The 23,843-nt window shown below is 38.5% G+C and overlaps 1 protein-coding gene across 5 annotated transcripts in view; it reads left to right on the top strand.

The window, feature by feature from the left end:
• EHBP1 (EH domain binding protein 1) overlaps nt 1–23,843 on the top strand; it is a 479,572-nt gene that overhangs the window by 8,158 nt on the left and 447,571 nt on the right. The window contains exon 3 of one of the 5 annotated variants that reach the window (XM_070572581.1): nt 2,925–3,068. The exons of the other annotated variants lie outside the window; for them this stretch is intronic. The gene's annotated coding sequence lies outside the window, so the exon portion shown is untranslated. The remainder of the gene's footprint in view (nt 1–2,924; nt 3,069–23,843) is intronic. 5 annotated transcript variants of the gene reach the window in all.

Raw genomic sequence — 23,843 nt, 5'->3', positions numbered from 1 at the left:
CGGCCCCCTCTTATTTTTTAATATATGCATTAGAATTATAAATTTGCCTTTAAGTTTGGCTTTTACTGCGCTCTATAAATTCTGATATGTAGTATTTTTATCATTTTGTTGAAAATATGTTCTGGTTTCCATTGAGAGCTCTTGTCTGACCCATGGGTTATTCAGAAGTGTATTGTTTTTATTTCCAAACACTAGGGAACTTCTAGTTAGCTTTTTGTAATTGATTTCTAGCTTAATTCCATTGTGGTCAGAGAACATACTCAGTATTTTCCAATCCTTTGATATTTGTTGAGACTCACTTTAAGTCCCAGCATGTGATCAATTTCAAGAAATGTCCAGGTACACTTGAAAAGAATATGTTTCCTTCAGTTTTTGGGTGCAATGTGGTGATAGTTAATTTTACAAGTCAACTTGACTGACCTAAGGGATACCCAGATAGCTAGTAAAATATTATTTCCAGGTGTGTCTGTGAGGGTGATTCTGGAAGAGATTAACATTTGATTCAGTAGACTGAGAGAAGAGATCCACCCTCACTTATCCATTGGAACCCGAATGAAACAAAAAAGGAGAAGGAAGAGTGAATTTGCGCTCTCTGTTCTTGAGCTGGGGCACCCATTTTTTCTTGTTCTTGGACATCAGAGCTCTTGGGTCTCAGGCCTTTGGACTCTGGGACTTATATCATCAGCTCCATGGTTTTAGGCCTTTGACCTTGGACTGGGACTTATACCATTGGCTCCCCTGATTCTCAGGCCTTCAGACTCAGGCTGAATTTTACCACTGGTTTTCCTGGTTCTCCAGCTTGCAGATGGCAGATTATAGGACTTCCCTGCCTCCATTACCCTGAGTAAGCCAATTCCTATAATAAATCTGTCTATCTATACACACACGCACACACACACACATATACATACATATTCTATTGGTTCTGTTTCTCCAGAGAACCTTAACAAAAACATTCTGTGTAAGTTCCAATTACATCATGTGTGTTAAATATGTTAGTCAAATCTTCTATATCATGATTTTTTGGTCTGTTTGTTCTATCAGTCACTGAAGAAGGTATGTTAAAAATCTTCAATTCTGATTTTGAATTTGTCCATTTCTCCTTTTAGTTCTGTCAATATTCTTCATGATATTTTGAGACTATGTTATTAGGAGCTTAGAAATTTAGAATTATTATAGCTTACTGGCTAATTGACCTTTTTATCATTATGAAATGTCCTTTTGTAACTTGAGAAATACTTTTGCATTACAATATGCTCTGTCTTTTAGGTTCTTGGTAGATGTTTGATAGAATATTTTTTTCCATCTTTTTACTTTCAACCTCTCTGTGTTCTTAAGATATATTTCTTGTAAGCAGCATATGCTTTTTTTCAATCCAATCTGATAAGCTTTATCTTTTAATTGAATAATTTAGTTTATTTACATTTTAAATAATTACTGAAATATCTGGGTTTACATTTATGATTTTATTTGTTTTCTATTTTTCCCACTTTTTCTATGTTCTCTTTCCTCTCCTTTCTTTCTCTGGATTTATTTTTAATTATTTTGCACTTCCTTCTATTAGCTTCTTAGGTATACATTCTTTATTATTCCTTTTGTAGTTACCCTGGAGATAAAATGTATCCTTGAATCTAATATGAATTAATACTTTACCACTTCCCAGACAATGTAAGGACCTTAGAACACTCCTCTTGTCTCTATCCTGCCTTTTGTGTTAGTATTGTTACTTATTTTAATTCTACATACAATTGAAGCCCCACAATATATCATTATTATTATTATTATTGTTTTATGCAGTTAATATTCATTTAGATGTACCCAGGTTTTTACTCTATTACTTTTTATTCCTTCTTGCACGTCTATTCTTCTCCCTGGGATTATATTCCCTCTTCCTTTCAGTAGCAGTTTACTAGCAATAAATCCTCTCAGATTTTGTTGGTCTGCAATGTCTTTATTTTGCTTTCATCTTTGAAGGATTTTTCACTGGTTATAGAATTCCAGGGTGGCAGAATCTTTAGAGGACATCCCATTGCATCTGTTTCCATTATTTCTGATGTCAGCCGCCATTCTTATTCTTGTTCCTTTAAAGGGGTCATCTTTTTCTGTGGATACAGTGAAGATTTTACTTTGTCTTTGGTTTTCAGTGATTGACTATGACGTGTCTAGATAAGCGTTTTTAATTTTTTAAAATTCATATCTTTTGAGGTTCATAGCACTTTTTGTGGCTGATTATTTTGGATTGTAAGAAAATTCTTAGCCATTATTTATTCAAATATTGCTTCTTCCCATTTTCTCTTTCTCTCTCTCTTCCGTAGCTAGAACTCCAATTACATGTAAAATAAGACTTTTTCATTGCATTCCTTATATCCCTTGTGGTTTTAAAATATATTTTCTATCTTTTCCCCTCATGCTTTGGTCTATGAGTATATTTAAAAACAAAATGTATGACTATTAGGTAGAGTATGTTTACTATGAACAAATCATGTCATTCTAACTCACTTTCTTCTTCGTCAGAATTAGCAAATTAGTAGTGACACCTCCATCACAGTGCCTATATCAGGTGATATAGGCTATATATCCTATATCAGGTATATATATCCTATATTCCTTCTAGATGAAAATGACTCACCCATAGGCCCCTGCTCAGGGAAGCAAAGTTGGGCTATTCTTTGCAGAGTGGTGGCTAATCAGGTTAGCTCTCTCTGTGGTGTGGAGTGGGACAATGTAGGAGGGACCAGTTAGTCAGTTTCAAAAGGAGAACAAAGCAGATCCAGAAACAGAAGCAAGTGCTTGAAGGAGGCTCCAAGTAGGTCACAAAAGAGAGATGGAAAGAACATATTTTCTCCAAAACTGCCTTGGTTCCTGGGATCTATTTGGTTCTAGGTACTGGAAGTGCAATCTTACAAGAAATCTCATTTCTTAAGGTGACCTGAAAGAGTCTTTCTTCCTTGCCATCAAGAGACTAATGTATCGGGAAACTGTGGCTGAATGTGTACCTGAGCTTCAGCAAAGTGTTTCATTAAGACGTGTAATAGCTTATGGACAAGATTGAGGAATTTCCACCAAATGTGAGTGTAAAGCAGTGAATTAGAAACATATTAAATGAGCGTACCCAAAGGATACTAATTAATACGTTGTTTCAGCTTGGAGGGAGGTTGTTTTTCATTCTTATTTTTATTTTTGCTTTTGCTTTTGTTTTTAATATAAAGTTCTCCCCTTGACCTTGTTTTATTTAACATTTTTATCACCACCTTTGTTGAAGCCATGCTTATCAAATTCACTAAGGAAAAACACATTGTTTAGTAGGATACTACAAGCTGGAACAGTGGCTAAGTCTAACTAGATAACATTAGAAAAACATTTAATACAATAATAATATATGCTGATTACCAAATATTGAGAAAATTATTCTCTTTTTTGCAGTCTATTTTTTGTGAAAAATATAATTAGGATACTAATTTAATATTGTTTTCTAAACATTTTATCACTAAGAAATCACAAACTTTTCCAAATCATTAAATATTATTTTATAATATTGTTTTAATCTACCATAATTTATTTAACCAATCTCCTCTCAGGATAATGCTGTAAGACTGTTTTCTAAACATTTTTTTCCTTAAAAATCATAAACATTCTTCTAAATCATTAAATATTATTCTCTCAATTGAGTGACTGTACCATTGTTTATTTAACCAATATGCTATATTTAGGCAATAAGAATGCTTCCCCACCCTCCCACTTTTTTGTCTTTAAGATTACCATAAATGCTATTATGGCATTATTTTTGGAAAAATATTATTGTTATTTCTTTCTGATAAACTCCCAGCAGTTATGAGAATCTTGGCCCATTTCCCTGTTGCTTAACCATTGGATATTATGATTTTCAAAATTCCTGTCAATTTTATAAGCACAAATTAGAGTCTTGCTTTATTTTGCTTTTATTTGAATACTGGTGAAACTGAACATTTTTTCATACATATATTGACCATTTGCATTTCTTGTTTTAGAGCATCTATTTTCATGTCTTTTGTTCATTTTTCAACTAGAAGTGTGTATCTTAATGTTTCCTAAGCGCTTTTATATATTAAGCACATTTATCCTTTCTCGAAATACATATTGAAAATATTTCTTCCAAGTTTGTCATCTGTCTTTGTTTATGAACTTAATTTTTTTGACACAAAGAAGAGTTTCATTGTTAAGAAAAGTCTATCAGTCACTTTGTTGTTTTTGCCTTTCATGTCCTACTCAGAAAGATATCCTCAAATTATGTAACTATTTACCTGTATCTTCTATCATATAATATTTAATATGAATAGACTAAAGCCAGCTCTTAGGTTCAGAATGCCAATTACATAACCTCTGGATGGGAGAGCTTCGAGGTTGTCAGCATCGGTGTATCTTGGCCGCCAAAACACTATTGGGATCTTGGGCTTCATTAACAAAGCTTAGGGTCCAGACCCAGGAAAGCTATAGTCCTACAACACAGTCAAAGGAATCAAGCTTCAGAATATGTTTGATTTAGATGTGCTTAAAGATTGTTATTTTATTGGCTATTTCAACAATTGTTGGGGAATCTGTGTAATCAAAAACACTTCCTCATCCTCAAGATAAGACAGACAATTTTCCTAGTGAAACAAGGTATAAAAAGTACAGTTTCAATAGTTCGTTTTTCTTTGAGGTTGTCTAATAGAAGCATCACAGATGAAACATTTCTCAGAAAACCTTTATGGTTCTTGTAACCATACCTCTGTTTCCAATAGGCTTAGCACAAGTTTCACCAAAATTTGCTGGACATTATAGGGCTTGCTGATACAAGTATTCCTTTTAAAATCAAGAAGACAAGAATACCTACTACTGTCCTCCCCACCCCACCCCCAATTTTGTTCAGTACTGAACCAGGAAAGAAAAGAAAAAGAAATAAAAAGGTATATTGGAAATGAAGAAATAAAACTCATTCAGAATCAAAATTTCATATGCTTTAAACTTCTTTCTTTCTTTCTTCCTTTTTTTTTTTGCTGAGACAGATTAGCCTTGAGCTAAGATCTGCTGCCCACCTTATTTTTTGTACGTGAGCTGCCACCACAGCATGGCTACTGACAGACGAGTGGTGTAGGTCTGTGCCTGGGAACCAAACCCAGGCCACCAAAGCAGAGTGCATCAAACTTAACCACTAGGCCACTGGGGCTGGCTCCTGCTTTAAATTTCTTAGTCCTCACCTGGGCTATTTCATTAGCTGTGTGTATCACATTTTAAGAGTGTTGTATGGACATAAACCAGGAGAGATTTATAGGGAAATAATCATGGTGGGGACAAGGAGGGGATTTTTGAAAACATGGCATATAAGGAAAATATTTGGGAATATTTCACATGGGGAAAAGACTGGCAGGAGGAAAAAAAAGCCAAATTAGCTTAAGCTATTTAAAGGAAAATTTGTTATGCAGAATGGAGATTATTATTTTTTTCTGAAAGGTCCCAGGAAGTGTAGTCAGGGTCACTAAGAGGTAAGAGGAAGAGAGATTTAAGCTCTGGCAGAACTTTCAAGAGTCAGGGTGATGCAAGATTCTGAAAGGGATGCCTTGGGAGATGAAAAGTTCTTTGTCAATGCAGGTTTTCAATCAAAGACTGAGTGGCTGTGTGATGGGAATGCTGTAGGAACTAAAAAGCTCACAGTTCTTGAGCACCCACTGTGTGCATATACTTAGCCAAGCACTATCTCATTTAATCATGGCAACCCAATGAGAGATGTTCTGTTTTATCCCCATTTAACAAATGAAACAGAAGCTTAGGGAGGCTAAAGTTTTGCCTGGTATCCCATAGATAGTAACAACAATATGAAAGCCCAAGTTCAGGCCCAGGCAGTTTCCAGAGCCCCAACTCTTAACCAATGCTCTGAATTGTCTGGGAAGAGTGGCTGCCTTTAATAACCTCTAAGATTTCTTCAAATCCCAAGATTGTATAATAGTATGGGGAGAAAAGTCATGCCTAAAGGGATTTATATTAAAGATTTATTTTGTTGGCAGTGATGTTAGGTTGCTCCTGTTTTAGTATCTATTTAATCTTTAAGTTATGAATAAAATAAAAGTTACTGAAAATTCACCCATCATTTCTAAATTAGAATGCTGTTGGATATTCACATATATACCAAGGTACAAATAAGTTGGTAGACAATGGCTGGGATCCCAGACAGATGCTCTGCGGGCTCTGGCAATAAGACTAAGTCTATGAATATCAGATGTAGTATGTCTTACAAAACCAAATATCAGCAGTTTTGAAGCATCATGGTTTTTTTCTTCTAAGCAGCTCTAGCAGTTGACCTTGGGCTACTTTTATAGCATCTCAAACAAAATTGTTTTATTGGGCATTTTGGAGTGTTGCATCACTGAGTTATAGGTTATATCAAACCGGTCACAGAATGCTGTTTAAAGTTTTCAGCTATGTACATTCGTGTATGCATATATATAAAACTCCTTCAAATATAGAAACTAGATCAAATATACATAGAAACAATGTGTGTGCAAGAGATAAGTTCAGAGATTGGCCATTTGCCATTGTTATTAGGAAGAAAAGCATGCACACTGAGAGTTTTAACAAATTACAAATGCCAGGAAGAAAATAATATGGCTGTGTTTGAAAAGATCATGCTATTTACTTGATAGGCTCTGCCAGGGCAAAGTTACAGCTGTGGCCCTGCTTTGCAGATCATTTAAACAGGCTTTTCTTTGTGTCACTGACACTTTAGTCACATCCACAGAGCTTTGCCATCAGTAAATAATAATTATTACGTGTGAGAAGATAGCCTACAAGTAGCTCCAGTGTTAACTCCACCACAAATAGATCAGTAGAAATACATTAGTGAATATGGTTTTGTTTAGTTTTTTTCAATTTATCAACACCATCAGACCTATTAGAAGAAAAATAGATTGTAATTTTTTTAAAAATTATAAAGTGTTGTGTGTGTGTATAAAAAAATCAAGGTTGTCTTTTTAGTGTGCTTTTTCTGATCCTCCCCCCTTTTTCTTTCTCTATTCTTTATAGTTGAACATTTTTTGTATTATCATTCTTTATATCCTCTTATCTCTATATTCATCTACCTAAGGAAACACGGGGTGGTAGAAAGAGTCAGATGGTCTGACTTTGAGCATCATTACTTCCTAGCTCTGTCATTTGAATTCTCTGAGATTCAATTTCTTCCTCTACAATAACACGTGCCCAACAACTGCTGTTTGCAGATGAAAGGAAATTGTGAACACAAAGGTGTTCTGTAAACTATGAAGCATCATACCCAAGTCAGGTCCAAAGACCCATTTCTGCTAGTTTAGTCTTTGATGGAAACTCAAAAAATCTATAAACTGTCTTTCAAGTCACTAACGATGGAAATAAGCATGGAAATGAATCATAGTGGGAGTCAAGGAAACATATTTCATGTAACTCTTTCCTTTTTTTCCTTATTTTAGCTTTCATGGGGAATTTGAAGGGCTGCTGATCATGTTTATTCTAGGGAGAATTCCTATGGTTGTTATTATAGCTGTTGTTCCAGTGATGTAAGAAACACTAGAAGCAAGTCATGGGCACCTAAGAGAAGGAGACAACATTTGTAGGTGTGGTTGGGACTTAATAAACCTGATTGAATTAATACATATGAATGTACCCGACATCCCTATGTTATGTTAATTTTTGGATATTTAGGGGAGAAGTGTCTTGGCAATTTGAGGCTTCTTTTCTCTGAGCCGATTTGGCACTTCAGCACTCCAGCATAGGAGTAGGTGGGACAGCAAAACCCAGATTGAATTTCTGAACGATTCTACTGCCTGAGGCCTTCCCAAAAGTCACACAAGGCATTAATAGGGGGGCTCCTGTGGAAAAGTGATCTCTTGACTTTTTTCAGAACGTGACTAGAATTTCAAATTGCTTTGTTTATAACAAGTTAGTTGGGTTTTTCTTTCTTTCTTTTGTACTTAAATAAAAGGAACACTGATCTTTTAAAAGCTTTTGGGGGAGGGCAAACTTTTTTATTTAGCAGTCTGTCACTAAGGTGGAAGACTGCTTCACATTTGACTGATACAGTGCTGTTTTGTGCTTTCATGGGTGTCTGTCAGAATTTTTCAAGCCTGAAAACTCCAAGACGAGAGATGTCATTCCCAAGAGGCAGCTGAGGAGCCCTGCCAAGGAGCCAGACAGTGGGTGATGTGCAGGGAAGGGGGGCAAAGGAGGAGGCTGGAGGAAGAATGGCTCCTTTCCTGATCATAGGTGGATTGTTCACTTGGCGCTGCTCTTCTATGGTGACCAAAGTGCTTCTTGAACTCAGCAAGAATAAGCCTGCGGTTTTTAGGGAAAAGAAATGCTTCAAATTCTGACTACACAGACCTGTATGAGCAATGCATTAGCGCTGTTTGGTTTGTGGGTTTTTGTATATATTAACAGGTTTGGATTACAATAATTCCTCCCATTTGTATAAGGTTTCACAGTTTTAAAAGCACTTTATGCTCTTAATCCTCACAATAAACACTGATGGAAGGGTACAGATGGCTCCTGACTCACAATCACTTCACTGTAGACCCCTGCTTCTATGACCTTTATTATTGTAAATATGGCTTGCCCAGTATTGACCAAATTTCACCATGTGACTACCTATGACTCATCCTGTGCCACAGGAAAACTGAAGCTGCCCTTATGTTGGTGCTAGAAGTAGAAAAACTTTTGATTTTATGGATGCAGGTGTAGATGAAGCAAATCCATATGCATCTGAATTAGGCAATGCTCTTGCAAAGGCATTGTCTGTTTATATTGAAGAGGAGCTACCCCAAGGCATCAAAGGAAGAAGCTTTTATTGCAAGGAAAAGCTGGTTGGATCACTTTGGAAAATAGTTGGCAAAACATTGTTTAGGGAAGAAGCCACAAGAACCAGTAGAGTAGCATCAAGTAATTTGCCCACAAAGTCTGCTAAAGATGAAGGCTACTGTGTGCTATGGGTATTCAATGACAAAATCAGGAGCAGAGATGGGAAGAGGATGAGAAGGTGTGGGAGGAGGAGAAAAGAAAGAGAACACAGCAATAAGGAAAACTTTAACATTCAAAGAAATTTCTACCCCCTGAATCTTCAATGATAGTTTTCAGACAGATGGCTCTAATTTTGATCACAGTTTGAAGGTCTTTAGAGCACTGAAGCATTTACTTGCTTCAGGGAGATTTATCAGAAAAATGAAATATCTTTAGTTAGAACTTCTTTGGATTGGTATTTTAAGAAGCATCAACCAGTTGATAAAGAAGAATACTCCAAGAGGATCATTTAAAACTTTGACTTTTTCTTTACAAACTTAGAAAATCATTGTGAAAGCATATATTTGCCTTTCATAATTGATTTTGGTATTTTGTAGTATAAAACGGGTCTTCATGAACACTATCTTCATTTATAACCTTATAGATAACCAAGGTGTAACTTATACGAAGCTCAACTTGTGACTAGTATCCAGGAATAAATTATAGCATGAATACCTATTATATTAGTCCCCATTTATAAATGAGGAATAGACCACAACGCAGTTGATGATTTGCTGACTTCCCTTAAAAAAGGCAGATGAGGTCACATAATCCCAGATTGCTAGACTGAAATTTAATGATGCTTCTCTTTCTCTTCCTTACCTGAGAAACACACGTTTTTCACAGACCATTAAGCAAATACCCATGTAACATCTGAAGAACTCCAATTTTTATTTTTTTGTTTGGAAGATTAGCCCTGAGCTAACATCTGCTGCCAATCCTCCTCTCTTTTTGCTGAGGAAAACTGGCCCTGAGCTAACATCCGAGCCCATCTTCCTCTACTTTATATGTGGGACGCCTACCACAGCATAGCTTGCCAAGTAGTGCCATGTCCGCACCCGGGATCCGAACAGGAGGACCCCGGGCTGCTGATGCAGAATGTGCGAACTTAACTGCTACACCACTGGCCCAGCCCCTGAAGAATGCCAATCTTAATACCATGGCCCCATCAGGTAAATTAGTTGGTGGGTACATATATTTGTCATCAAGTATTATCAATGGTTAAATTCAATTAAAATTTATCGAAAAAGGACAATTTAGTGCCAAAGAAGTATGCAGCCATACTTTGGAATTATCCATCTAGCTCATCTTTGAAATAGGCAACTAATCATGTTATTGTTTCACTGGAAGACAAGTCCTTCCTCCAGACTGAATCTAACCTACTTGGAATTCATCCTTGCCTTTCTTTTTCAGAAACTCATTATCTTCCTCGTTCCTCTCTCTCCCTTACCTTCAACCTCTCTGCCTAGCTTCTGCATATGAGCCTAACAGTCTGAACAGGCTCAAGTCTCTCCCATCTTAACACACACACACACACACACACACACACACACACCCCTACCTCATTCAACCAGCTATCTCCTCATCTTTCTCCTCCCCCTTAAAAACAAATTTCCTGAAAGAGTTCCATATTCATTCTTTTCACATTCTCACTTCCTCCCAAACACTCAACTCTTTGCAACCCAGCTTCAGCCTCCTCATGCTTTTAGAGTTGTTTTCTCACCAAGTCACAAATGGCCTCTTTTGCTAAATCTGATAGCTACTTCTCTATACTTTTTTTTGACTTCTCAGTAGCATTTAACACTACTGACAACTACTTCTTTCTTGAGTCTTCCTCTTCCCTGTGCTTCCATATCTGCAAACTCTCTTGGTTCTTCTATCTGTCTGGTATCTCTTTGTCAGCTTCCTTGTCTCTTCTGCCCATGTTTGAAATGTTACTGTTCTTCAAGTTTCCCTCATAGGCTGCTTTCTCTTCTCACTGGATGATTTTATCTACTTCTATGTTTCCAGCCTCCACTGGGAAGAAAACACAAATTTATGCTTCTATCCCAAATCTCTTCTGAAGGTCAAATTTGAGTCTTCACTTTGAAGTCCTGCAGACACTTATCTTAGTTTGGATGCCCCTCCCTCAAGTAGAGCCTAAGATGAGGGCTTAGATGCAGGAAGTTTATTTGGGAAGATAATTCCAGGAAGCAGGAGTGAGGGAGCAGGAATAAGATGACAGAGGGGAGGAAAAGCCAATAAAGAATACATTACTGAGCTGGTAGTCATTGTGGGCATAGACGTAATCACTATCTGTGTGACTCAGAATTGTCTCTCTGAAGGAAGGGAGACTGGGGCATTATCTACCAGCTCCCAGCACCCACTGGTTGAAGATTACTCCCAGGAAATGGTAACTTGAGGCTCTTCTGGGCTGTACCTTTGCTGGGTTGAATGGACTTCCCCAGCTCTGAAGAATGCTGTGAGGCAGAAAAGCAGAGATGGGATACTGTCAGAGTGCAGGGGTCTGTTTTCCACAGCTGCATGGAAATCAGAGGTGAGCCAATGGGGTAGAAAGCAGGGCACAAAAAAGATTGCTCCACAACATTCTCAAACTGAACTGACTCTCCAATGGCTGAACTTCTTTCTGAATCCCTTTCTCAGGAACTGGTTCCACCATCCTCTCAGCAGCCCAAACCAGTCACCCAAGCAGCATCTTTAACTCTCTCTTCTTCATAATGTCCTATATATTTTTCAAATCCATCTGATTTTTGTTCGTCCACACCGCCACTGCCTTGGCTTAGCTTTTTGTGAGCCCTCACTTGGCTTTCTTCAACAACCTCCTAATTGATATTCTTGCCCTATTTACATGCATTACCCTTGCTACAACCAGAATAATCTTTTAAAACATTTGTTGGATTATGTCACTTGCATGCTTAAAACTCTTCAGTGGCTCTCCTTTACTCTTAGAATAAAGACCCAATTTCTGAACATGGCCTTCAGGGCCCTGCGTGATCTCACTTCTGCTCATACCCCCTCCTCATCTTCCAACATTCCCCACCTGATTGTCTATGCTCCAGCTGTTGACTTTAAAGAAATAGCCAGTTATTTCTCCAGTAAAAATAGGTTAATTTGAGATCAGGAAAGAATTGTAACCTGGGGTCTGCATCCATGGGGAGCCATATACAAGTCCCCAGCAGCAAAGGGAAGAGAAACTTTTATAGAAGGAAAGAGGAAGTTGGGAGGGCTATTGCAAACAAAGAGTCCATTGGAGGATACTGGGAGTTCAAAGTGTAGTGGCTTTTCACTGGCTGAATTGTGACGCTCTCTCAATGGCTGAGCTTCTTGTCAGTCAAGAAGAGGAAGTCTTTCTTCTTCCTGTTGGACAGTGCTATCAACTCAGCACGTGGAAGCTTCCCCTTTTGGCCTCCCAACTCCATTTTAATGAGGTTTCTGTTTATTAATTTCCACACAGCCTTGCTGACATTTTTTTAGTTCTGTGGTTTTTATGCATGCTGTGTCTTAGTCCATTTGGGCTGCCATAACAAAATACCATAGAATGGGTGGTTTAAAAACAACAGAAATGTATTGCTTAGGGTTCTGGAGGCTGGAAGTCAAATGTTGGCATGCCAACATGGTCGGGTGAGGGACCTCTTCCAGGTCCCAGACTTCTCCTTATATCCTCATATGGTGGAGGAGACTAGGGAGCTCTGTGGGATCTCTTTTGTAAGAGGACTAATCCTATTCATGAAGGCTCCACCCTCTTGACCTTATCACTTCCCAAAGGTCCCATCTACCGATACTGTCACCTTTGGGAGTTAGGACTTCAACATATGAATTGGGGGGTGGGGAGCACAAACATTCAGACCATAGCATGTTATCTTCATCTTGGAACACTTTCTCTCTCTAATTGCCCTTTCCCTCATCGATTCTTACTCATGGCTTGGTTTCAGGTGAGCTGTCATCTCTTGATGGTCCTCCGTATTTGTCTGTTTCTACATCATCTTATCCTTTTCCTATCGGAGCACTTATATAATATTACAGCTGCCCGTTTACTTGTCTGTATCCCCCTACACACTAGGAACCCTGTGAGGGAAACATTTATTCACACCTTGTTCACTATTTTATATCCAATGCTTTCTGTAGTTTCCTTGAAATATTTGATTCTCAATAAATATTGTTAGATGATTGAAACAATATCTAAAGTGTTAACAGAGCCTTAATCTTAATCACATGTTATAGTCCTACAATACTTCTCAGAAAAATTAAGAATTCAACTGGTTCTTAAAGGGTTGGAAAGACTTTTTCAGGTTGGTGATAAGGAAAGAATTTTCAGGCTGTCAACCTAAATAAGAGAGGTAAACTGAGGCAAGCCTAATTTGTCAAAAATTGTGTTTATTTGGGAATAGTAGAGGAATTGCAATTTGGGACACACAAGCTGTAGCAAGCTACAGGAGAGTCCATTGAGAGTTTGGGGCAGGCTGTATTTATGAGTAAGGAGTGCAAAGAGGAGGGAGTTTAGCTGGAGTCCAAGTAGCAAGTTCATTTGCTTGAGAATGGGGAGAGGTTCTTGGTGGATGTTCATTAGTCGAGGGATAAGTTTCAGTTTTCTTAAATCAGGCCTTTATGGGAAATCAGTCTCTCAGTTCTGAAGTTTCATTTTCCTGAGAATGCATGAGTGAGATTCTCCATTTCATGTCCTTCGGTTCCATTTCAGATTAAAATCCTTTCACAAGGCAGAAAGGATAGAATGTGTAAAGTCCCCGAGGCAGGAGTGGCATGGCTTAGTCAGGAAACAGAATATAGCTGGCTAGAACACATGGTCCTTGCTAGGGCATGGCAGCAATGAGGCTGGTCTCACACATTGTAGCCAGACTGCAAAGGACCTTGAATGATTTTGGAATTTAATGAGTAGACAAAGGTAGAACAGTTGAGGAGATTTTAACAGGAGAGTAGCATAGTCATTTGAGTTTTAGAAAGATAATTCAAGACAACAGGGTAGTTTTAGGTGGGAGAGAAACAAAGTAAAAAGTTCAGATAGGTCACAATTATAATAGATAACAAGGTAGCTGTTGGGATAAAGAAAAGGACTGAATTTGAGAGACTTTAGCGATAGGATAGACAGGAACTCAGTGACCAACCAGACATAAAGAGGGAAGGAGAAGCAGTGTATACTGACTTTGAAGTTGGATACTTCGGAGGATGATGATGTCACTAACTGAGCTGGTGAATATAGTTCAGTTTCAGATAAAATAAGTTTGAAGTACCTGGAGGACTTTGAGTAGGAGATGTTGAGAAGGCAACGCAAAAATCTGAGTCTGGAGATCAGGACTGGAAGCTGCGGTAGGCTGAATAATTGGCCCCAAAGAGGTCTAGATTCTAAGCCCTGGGATCTATGAATTACCTTTTATGGCAAAAGGGACTGTGCAGATGTGAAAGGATCTTGAGATGGGAGATAATCCTCGAGCATTCAAGTGGACCCTAAATGTAATCACTGGTGTCCCTATAAGAGGGAGGCAGAGGGAGACTTGACTGCAGAAGAGGGAATAGGAGATGTAATGGTGGAAGCAAGACACTGGAGAGTGCAGGGAAAGGGTCATAATCTAAGGAGTGCAGGGAGCCTCCAGACGCTGGAAAAAGCAATGAAGGAATTCTCTTCTACAGCCTCCAGGGGAAATCAGCCCTGCTGACACCTTGATTTTATCCCAGTGAAACTGGTTTCAGATTTGTAGACTCCAGAACTGTAAGAAAATAAATGTACGTTGTTTCAAACCATCAAATTTGTGGTAAAATTGTTTCAGCAGCCATAGGAAGCTGATACAGAGGATAGTTTAGTGAATCAATGGTAAGGAGCGGCAAAGTGGTGGCCATGAATAAAACTGTCTGGGGAGAGACAGTATGTAGACTGAGGAGAGAGGAGGACCCAGGAAGTAGCCCTCGAGAGCGAGTCTTAATCTTTCAGCACATGCAGAGGGACTTCCATTTCTGACAATATGACAGACTAGGTATCCTGAATAATCCTCTCAGTGAAAGCAACTAAAAATAGTTAACGAAGTATTTTTTAATCTTTTGAAATGCATTTTATGCTGGCAGCAAAGTAAGGAATACTTAAGAGGCCAAGAACTAAATATAAGTGAGAACCCAGGAAATCAGCAAAAACCTGGAAAGGCTTTGCCTTGAGGCCACTTGGCAAGTGAGTGAACTCAATGGTCAAGTTGTGCACAAAGTAAGAAGTTGAGGTATAGACCCCTCCACCTCTGCTTAAAGCTGGGTCCCCAAAAGACTACCTACCCCCTTGTGTAAGGATCAACTACAGATAAACCTACCACCTTTCCTCCACCCCCAGAAAATTGCAAGGAAAATTGCCTGCCTTGAGAATCAACTCTAAATGGAGGGAGAGAAAAGAATAGCCCCTGAGAATTTGTAACATAGCTGGCGCTCACATAGCCTTGCAGCCCAAATTCACACTTTACCAGGGAGTTTAAAAAAACTCAAGTCAAGAATTAAGTCTAAAGTAAACCTTCATGTGTAGTTCTCTGGCACCTCGCAGAAACAAATGCAAATCTGTTCTGGAGGCGTCCATCTTCAACACAGACCTCAAAGATTTCCCATCAAAAAATTCTAAAGAATTATGAGCTCACAGTCAAAATTGCAAAATACAAAAGGAAATAATATATCATGAGCAACAGCCAGCAGGAACAACTAATAACAGAATTAGATTGCAAAGCATTGGTTACTGGGATTACCAGGCACAGAATATAAACAAAGTATGTTAAATACGCTTAAAGAAATAAGAGAAGGGAATGAAAATACACATACAACAGGACCCAGTAGATTTGAAAAAGACTCAGAAGAACTACTAGAAGTTTAAAATACAATATTTGAAATTAAAAACACAATGGATGGATTTAATAGCAGAATAACCACAGCTGGAGAATGGATTAGGAAAGATAGATACAAAAAACTTTACATAATGTAGCCCAAAGAGATGGAAAATATGAAAGAGAGGTTATAAATCATGGAGATATTGCAAGAAATACAATAATCATCTAATTGGAATTCCAGGTTGGCAGCAGAGGAAGGAAGGGGTAAAAGCAATAATTGAAGGGATAATGGCTTAGAATTTCCAAGAAATTACAAACCACAGACTCAAAAAGCCTAATGATCCCAATAAGGATAAATAAAAGGAACTTTAAACTCAGACACATTCTGGAAGAACTGCAGAGAAGTATAAACAAAGAGAAAAAATTTAAAAGCAGACAGAGAAAGAAAAGACAGATTGATTACCTTCAACAGGACAGCAATTAGACTTCTTAACGGCTATGGAAACCAGAAAAAGATTAAAACCTTTATTGTGCTGAAAGAAAATTACTGTCAACCTAAATTTGTATATTACCTTTCAAGAATGATGAAAAAATCAGACATCTTCAAGCAAACAAAAACAGTTTGCCACCAACAACCCCTCACTAAAGGAAATTCTAAAGGTTGCTGTCTAGGCAGGAAGAAAGTAAATACAGAAGGAAGATGAGAGATGAATAAACTAATGGGGAGCAAGGAAAGTGCTAAATATGTGGTTAATTGTAAATAAATATTGACTAAACAGAGCAACAACAATAATAATCTCTTAAGAGGTTAAAAAAAACTAGCTATAAATGAAATATGCAACCATCTATAGCATGTAAGTTGTGAGGAGAATGTTCAGAGTTAAAGGGTTCTACTGTCCTTTTTATTGTTTCGGAGAATGGTAAAGATATTAAGTATCCAGGTTAAAATTTCCAGCATAACCACCAAAAGGGTGTTTAACTTCTTAACTAAAAAGGAAAAAAGTAGAAAGAGAAAAAGAAATACAGAAGTAGCTAATAACAGAGAGAAAAAGAAATATTGAAGGTTCAAGACACATAAAAAGCACAAGATAAGTTGGTAGAAATAAACTCAAATATATCAGGAATTAAAATAAGCAAAACTAGACTAAATGCCCAACTGATAACACAAAGATTTACGGATGTGGGATGTATGTGTATGCATATATATTCTGTTTTAAAGAATTCAGCCATATTCTGTTTATTAAGTTACATTTAAAACATAAGGATTCAGAAAAATTGAGAATAAGAGTGCAAAAAAAATTATACCATGCAGGCATTAACCAAAAGAAAGTTGGGGGACTGGCCCTGTGGCCGAGTGGTTAAGTTCGCGTGCTCCACTGCAGGTGGCCCAGTGTTTCGTTGGTTCAAATCCTGGGTGCGGACATGGCACTGCTCATCAAACCACACTGAGGCAGTGTCCCACATGCCACAACTAGAAGGACCCACAACGAAGAATATACAACTATGTACTGGCGGGGGGGAAAAAAAGAAAGTTGGTGTTGCTATATTAGTATCAGACGAAATAGTCCTTAAGTCAGAAAGCTTTAAAGAGAATCATTTCATAAGGATAAAAGATTCAGTTCTCCAGGAAGATGTACTAGTTCTCTAAACTTGTAAGGACTTAGATCAAGCTGACAAAATCAGTAAAGAGATAGAAGATTAGAACAACACAATTAATGAGCTGGCTCTAACTGAGTAACTATATAGAACGCTGCACCTAACAACTACAGAATACACATTCTTTTCAACCAACAAGGAGTACTTTTGAAAAGTTACCACATGCTGAGACATACAGCAAATATCCACAAGTTTCAAAAGATTGAAATCATACAGACCACAGTATATGACCATAATGCAATTAAGTTAGAAATAACAAAAGGATAACTAGAAAAAGCCCACATGTGGAAAATTAAGATATCTTCTTCTAAATAACTTGTGGGTCAAAGAAGAAATTATGATGGAAATTTAAAAAATGCTTAGAATGTGTGACAACAAAAATGCTATAAATCAAGATGTATTTGATGCAGATAAAGTAAGATCTAGTGAGAAATTATATCCTTGAATGCTTTTATTAGGAAAGATGAAAGGGCAACAAAAAATTTTTCAAGAGGAAATAGAAAATAATAGTCCAAAATTTATTTTAAAGAAAATAAATCAGTAGTTTAAAATTGTCCCACAAAGCAAAAACCAAGACCAGATAAATTTTCTTCTGGTCTTTCTTTTTAAAACTTTTTATTCTAATACTTTTCAATCATGCAAAAAATAGAGAGAATCATAAAATGAGCTCCTGTGAACCTACCACTCAGCATTGCCTTTCAGCATTTGCCTTTCTTTTTCATTCAACCTCCTTCCCCCCACTTTAAAAAACTTTTTACTTTGAAATAATTTTAGACTACTGAAAAGTTCCAAAAATAGTACCAAGAGTTCCCATATACCTTTCACTCAGCTTCCCCTATTGCTAACATTTTACATAACCGTAATACAATTCATCAAAACTAAGAAGTAAACTTTGATACAATATGATTAATCTTCAGACTATATCTGAATCTCACAAATTTTTCCGTTAATGTCCTTTTTCTCATCCAGTATCCACCAGGAGTCTCCTCCGATCTCCAACAGTTCCTCAAGACCAGATAGTTTTACTGGCAAGTTCTAACAAATATTCACGAGACCAATAATTCCAATCTTTCACAAACTATTCCAAAAACAAAGAAGAGGAAACACTCCTTAGCTCGTTTTGTGAAGTTAGATACTTGAGGCCAATCTCACTTATTGACAGTGATGCAAAAAATCTAGAAAATATTATCAAATCAAACCATGAAGTGTGTAGAAAATTAATAAATCATGACCAGAGTGGATTTACTGCAGAAATGCAAAGTTAGATTAACGTTAGATAACTAATTAATGAAATAGTATGTCAAAGGCAAAAAAAGTCTCATCATCTCAATACGTACAAAAATGGTAAAATTCAGCATACGTTCTTGATAACAATTCTTTTTTAAATTCAGGTATAATTGACGTACAACATTGTATTGGTTTCAGTGTATAACATAATGGTTCTATATTTGTACATGTTGCAAAGTGACCACCACAGTAAGTCTAGTTAACATCCGCCACCATACATAGTTACAGAATTTTTTTTTCTTGTGATGAGAACTTTTGATTTACTCTCTTAGCAACTTTCAAATATGCAATACAGGATTATTAACTATAGTCACCATGCTATACATTACATCCCCATGACATTTATTTTATAACCAAAAGTTTGTAGCTTTTGACTTCCTTTACCCATTTTGCCCACCCCACTTGCCTCTGGTAATTATCCATCTGTTCTCTGTATCTATGAGTTGGTGGTTGTTTTTTTTTGTAGGAGAGATTGCATATATAACTGACATCATTTGGTCTTTGTCTTTCTCTGTCTGACTTATTTCACTTAGCATGATGCCCTCAAAGTCCATCCATGTTGTTGCCAATGGTAGGATGTCATTCTTTTTTATATGGCTATATACGTAAATACACCACATTTTCTTTCATCCACATTCACCCATCGGTGGACAGTTATGTTGCTTCCATATCTTGGCTATTAATAATTCTTAAACTTGGAATAGAAGGAAACTTTCTTAATCTGGTAAAGGATATCTACCACAATATACAGCAAACACCATATTTGATAATAAAATATTGAAAATATTCCCTATAAGATTAGGAAAAAGACATTTACTACTATTACTACTTCTAGTTAACATTGTACTGGAGAACCTAGCTAGCTCAATAAAGCAAGAGTAAGTGAAATGACAGTATATATGCATGGCTAGAAAGGAAAAAAACTCGCATTATTCACAGATGATATATGACCTTCCACATACAAAACCCCACATCATGAAATTAAAGAGAAATTTTAGCCAGATTGTTGATTACAAAATCAATTGCATTTTTACCACTAGCAACAATGTAATTTGAAAATATAAAATTGAAAATATACACTTAAGCAGCATCAACAGTATCAAGTACCTAGGAATAAATCTAGCAAAATAAGTACAAAACTTTTATGGAGATAAGTGTAAAGTTTTAATAAGAAGCACTAGAGAAGACAAATGAAGAGAGAAACCATTTTCATGGATTGGAAGGCAATATTATCAGGATTTTGATTTTCTCCTAATTGATCCATGGATTCAATGAAGAAGCAAGAATATATGCAAATTTGTTCTATTTGTATAAAGTTCAGAAACAAGAAAAACCAAACAAGATCTATTTTAAAATAATACAAATATATGTAATAAAACCATGAAGAAAAAAAGGAAAATTTTAGGATACTCTTTATCTCTGAGTGTAACGGGAAGGAGATGGTATCACAGAGGGGCTTATAGGGAACTTCAAAAAATACAATAAAGTTTCTTTTCTTAAACTGGATAGTGGGTACATGCTGTACCTCCCTTAGGCTGGACATCCTGGGCCTCTTCCCTAGGCCCCAGCTTTGGAGTGCCTTCCTTGGAATTTTGTAAGTCCCTCTCTACCACTTGAGACCGACTGGGATGTGCGGTGCCAACCTGTACCTGAGCCCAGACCTGACCCTGCATGGGTCCAGATTGACAGAACACCTTCCTCAAGTGTTTGTAAGTCCTCCTCCAGTGACTAGGACCATCGTGGCTGGCAGTACTGTCTGGGTGAGGTACCCAGCCCCAAACCAGAACCCACCATTTCTCCCAGGGGTACATTTCCCCTTTGAGGAAATTTCTGACTCTTTACTACCCCACCCCATTGCCCTCACTGGGTTGACCAGATGCCAGGAGGAGCTCTGAGATTCAAGCCTAAAAGTGGAACCTGGGGTCTGGTGCCAGGGCCTGGTTGCAGGAGGGTGAACTGGTGTGCAGATAGCTCCTACTGCCAGCACGCTATTTGTGTTGCAGGATAGCAGGGCCACCAGATTGGTGTGGACATGTGGTTTTGGGAGAGTCTCACTGAAGTTGCAGGAAGGACAAGGTCTGGACCTTTGGGGTACCCACGGACTTGACTTGGACTTGAGCTACGTGTATCAACCATGCACCAAATCTCCCGCATGTGTGTTCCTACTGCGATGGCACTCCCAGTGTACAGTACCCTAGGGAGGCAGGGGTGGCGGTGGGCGCCCTGTACCCTGTGGTGCACCCTCCTCCCCTCATCATTGTCACTCCTCTTCTACCACAGGCTCCAGGACATGTGTCAGACAGTCCCCTGGGTTTGCCTCGCCTTTCTCTTTGAGGGATTTTTAAAGGCTCTTGCTCTGCAATGCTAAAGGGCTTTTCTGATCGATGACCTCGTGCTTCCCAGATGGGTCTTAATGGGATAAGGGGCTAACTTCTTGGAGCCTAATGGGACCGATCTTCTGGCTCGCCATGCGTCCCTCACCTATCCTCCCTGCTGGTGGTGGTGTTTGGAAGGCAGGGGTGACTTCTTTTGAAAGAGATCCAATTGTAGGGATGTGGTCACTAAGGCCTTATAAGTTTAAGAGAAGACAAGATCAGAAGATGTTTTCTATGCTTTTGCTATAAAAGTATTAGCTATAGAGTGTTTCACTCTTTCATTCCAGGTTAGAAAAGTGTCATCAAGAAAGCTGAGGGGCCAGCCCCGTGGCCGAGTGGTTAAGTTCGCACGCTGTGCTTTGGCTGCCAAGGGTTTTGCTGGTTCGGATCCTGGGCGCGGACATGGCACCGCTCATCAGGCCATGCTGAGGCGGTGTCCCACATGCCACAACTAGAAGGACCCACAGCTAAAAATACACAACTATGTACCGGGTGGCTTTGGCGAGAAAAAGGAAAAAAAAAAATTAGAAAGCTGAAATAGAGTTAGTTGATGGTCTCATGCTAGATTCCTTATTTCTTTAGATAAGCACCTCCTCCTATTAGTTGATGCTTCTCAGAAGACTTTGAAAACAAAAGTCTCAGGGGGCTGGCCCGTGGCCAGGTGGTTGAGTTGGCCTGCTCTGCTTTGGCAGCCCAGGGTTTCACTGGTTTGGATCCTGGGTGCAGACCTAGCACCACTCGTCAAGCCATGCTGAGGCAGCATCCCACATAGCAGAACTAGAAGGACCTACAGCTAGAACATACAACTATGTACTGGGGGTCTTTGGGGAGAAGAAAACAAAGAAGAAGAAGATTGGTCACAGATGTTAGCTCAGCGTCAATCTTTAAAAAAAAAACAGCAGTCTCAGGTGATTTGAATGTTTCTGCCTAGTTGCAGTAGGATTGGTTGGATCAATGGTTTTCAAACTAAGTTCTGAGTGTCCTAATAGGGTCCTTGGAAATCCCTCATGATCAAGAGGGGTTGAGGAGATGGGCCTCTCCACCCCAGTTTCAATGTAAGCAGCTGTTTTTTGGTCCATTTTATATAAATTAGGCTCTAACATGTATTTCATTTGAAAACAGGATCCCACTGCTTAAAGGTAAGTTTAAAAACAGAAAACAGAACTAGAATACTTTTTTTTGATTCAGAAATTAGCTTACACTGCATGCAAATAAAGTAGGCTTAGGATACTGACATTGCTGCTAGTGCAAAGCAGTGACATATTTTTTAAATTCATTTATACTACAAATATCTATTGAAGTTCTCCTATGTTTTAGGCACTGTGCTAGGTGGTGGGACATAACTATAAAAATGGGCATGGTACCAGCCCTCATGGGCTGTGTGGTCTAGTGGAAAGAAAGGCAGTTAAGTAAGTAGTTATAGTGCGCTGTGATAACTAGGTGTGTGTTGGGAAAGGGAGTCAAGAAAGGCTTCCAAGTGTTGGCAAAGCGAAAGTAGGGAAGTAGAGTGTTCAGGAAATGAGACTTGTATATGTAAAAGCTGGTAAGTGAGAGAGACGATGGCTCTCTTGCAGAAGTGAAAAAAAATTATTAACTTGGAGTATAGAGTGCAAGTTAGAGAAGCCTTGTGAGCTATCTTAGGGAGTGTGGACTTTAACTTAACAGCCATGGGAAGCAGCAGGCAAAATGATCAGACTTCTGTTAAAAGCTCACTCTGGCTGTAGAGGGAGAATAGGATGAAGAGGAGCAGAGTGGGGAACCAGATGAGAAGCTATTCGAATGTTCCAAGTGAGAGATGGGGGTCCCCTGGGATAAGGGAGAGAGTGCAGGTGCAGAGAGGTGGCCGGATTCCAGAGATACTGCAGGATTAGATTCCGCTGAGTTTGATGATTGGTGGGATGGACGCTGGGCATGGAAGAGGGAGTGTCAAGGATGCTATTCAGTTCTCTGTCTCAGGCAACTGAGTGGATAGTGGTGTCATTCATGGAGACAGGGAACTCAGGGGGAGGGTTAGGTTTAGAGGGAAGGTGAGGAGATTCATTTTGGACATGTTGAGTCAGAGATCCCTGTGGGCCATCGACATGTAGATGTTGAGTAGGCAGTTGGATGTTTAGATCTGTAGGTTAGGACACAGTCTGGGCTAGAGATATAGTTGTGGGACTCATCAGGGTAGAGATGTGATCAACATCTTGAGACTGGAGTGAACGACAGCTCCTAGAGAGACTGAGTAGGCTGTGAAAAGAAAGGTGGCCAAGAAGTAGAGGACAGAGAAAAAGAAAATAAGAGAATGTGGTGTCATAGAAGCCAAGAGAAGAAAGCGGTTCAAGGATGGGTTGGGGAGAAATAGTGTTAAATGTTGCAGAGGGCACAGTCTGAAAGGTGTCTTCAAAATGCAGGCCTACATTCTGTCAGTGACGATACTAGCAAGCTGTCTGTGATTATCTTCAGTCTTAGTTGAAAAGTTCTTTGTACTACTCCAGGAACAAACCTCATGTGTAACTGTAGAAAAATAACCAGGAGACAGGGCACCTTTCATTCTTAGTGGATTGCTATATCAATGTGTAGTTTCTGGAAATATCTGAAGAGGTTTCAAAATCAAACACCCAGCAATTGAAAAATCCCTACTCACATACATGTGGATAAGTAGCTGAAACTTTCTCTAGTGTGATTTCCCTGAAAACCCAAACACCAAAAGCAGGAGTTTCACATGGCGATCTACTCTTTTACGTAATATAATTTTAGTGTTCCTTAAAATGATTGCAAAATCATGTTAACCCACAATTGCATTTCCCTTAGACTAACTCTCACCTTCCACCCAGCTTCCCTTACCTCTGTCCTTTATTCCCCTTTCCACCTGTACTTTTTGGGTTAACTTTAAGGCAGCAATGATTGCTGATAAACATGT

The sequence above is a fragment of the Equus przewalskii genome, chromosome 14, assembly GCF_037783145.1.
Source record: "Equus przewalskii isolate Varuska chromosome 14, EquPr2, whole genome shotgun sequence".
NCBI classification, from domain to species: domain Eukaryota; kingdom Metazoa; phylum Chordata; class Mammalia; order Perissodactyla; family Equidae; genus Equus; species Equus przewalskii.
This window is presented reverse-complemented; position numbering and strand designations above follow the sequence as displayed.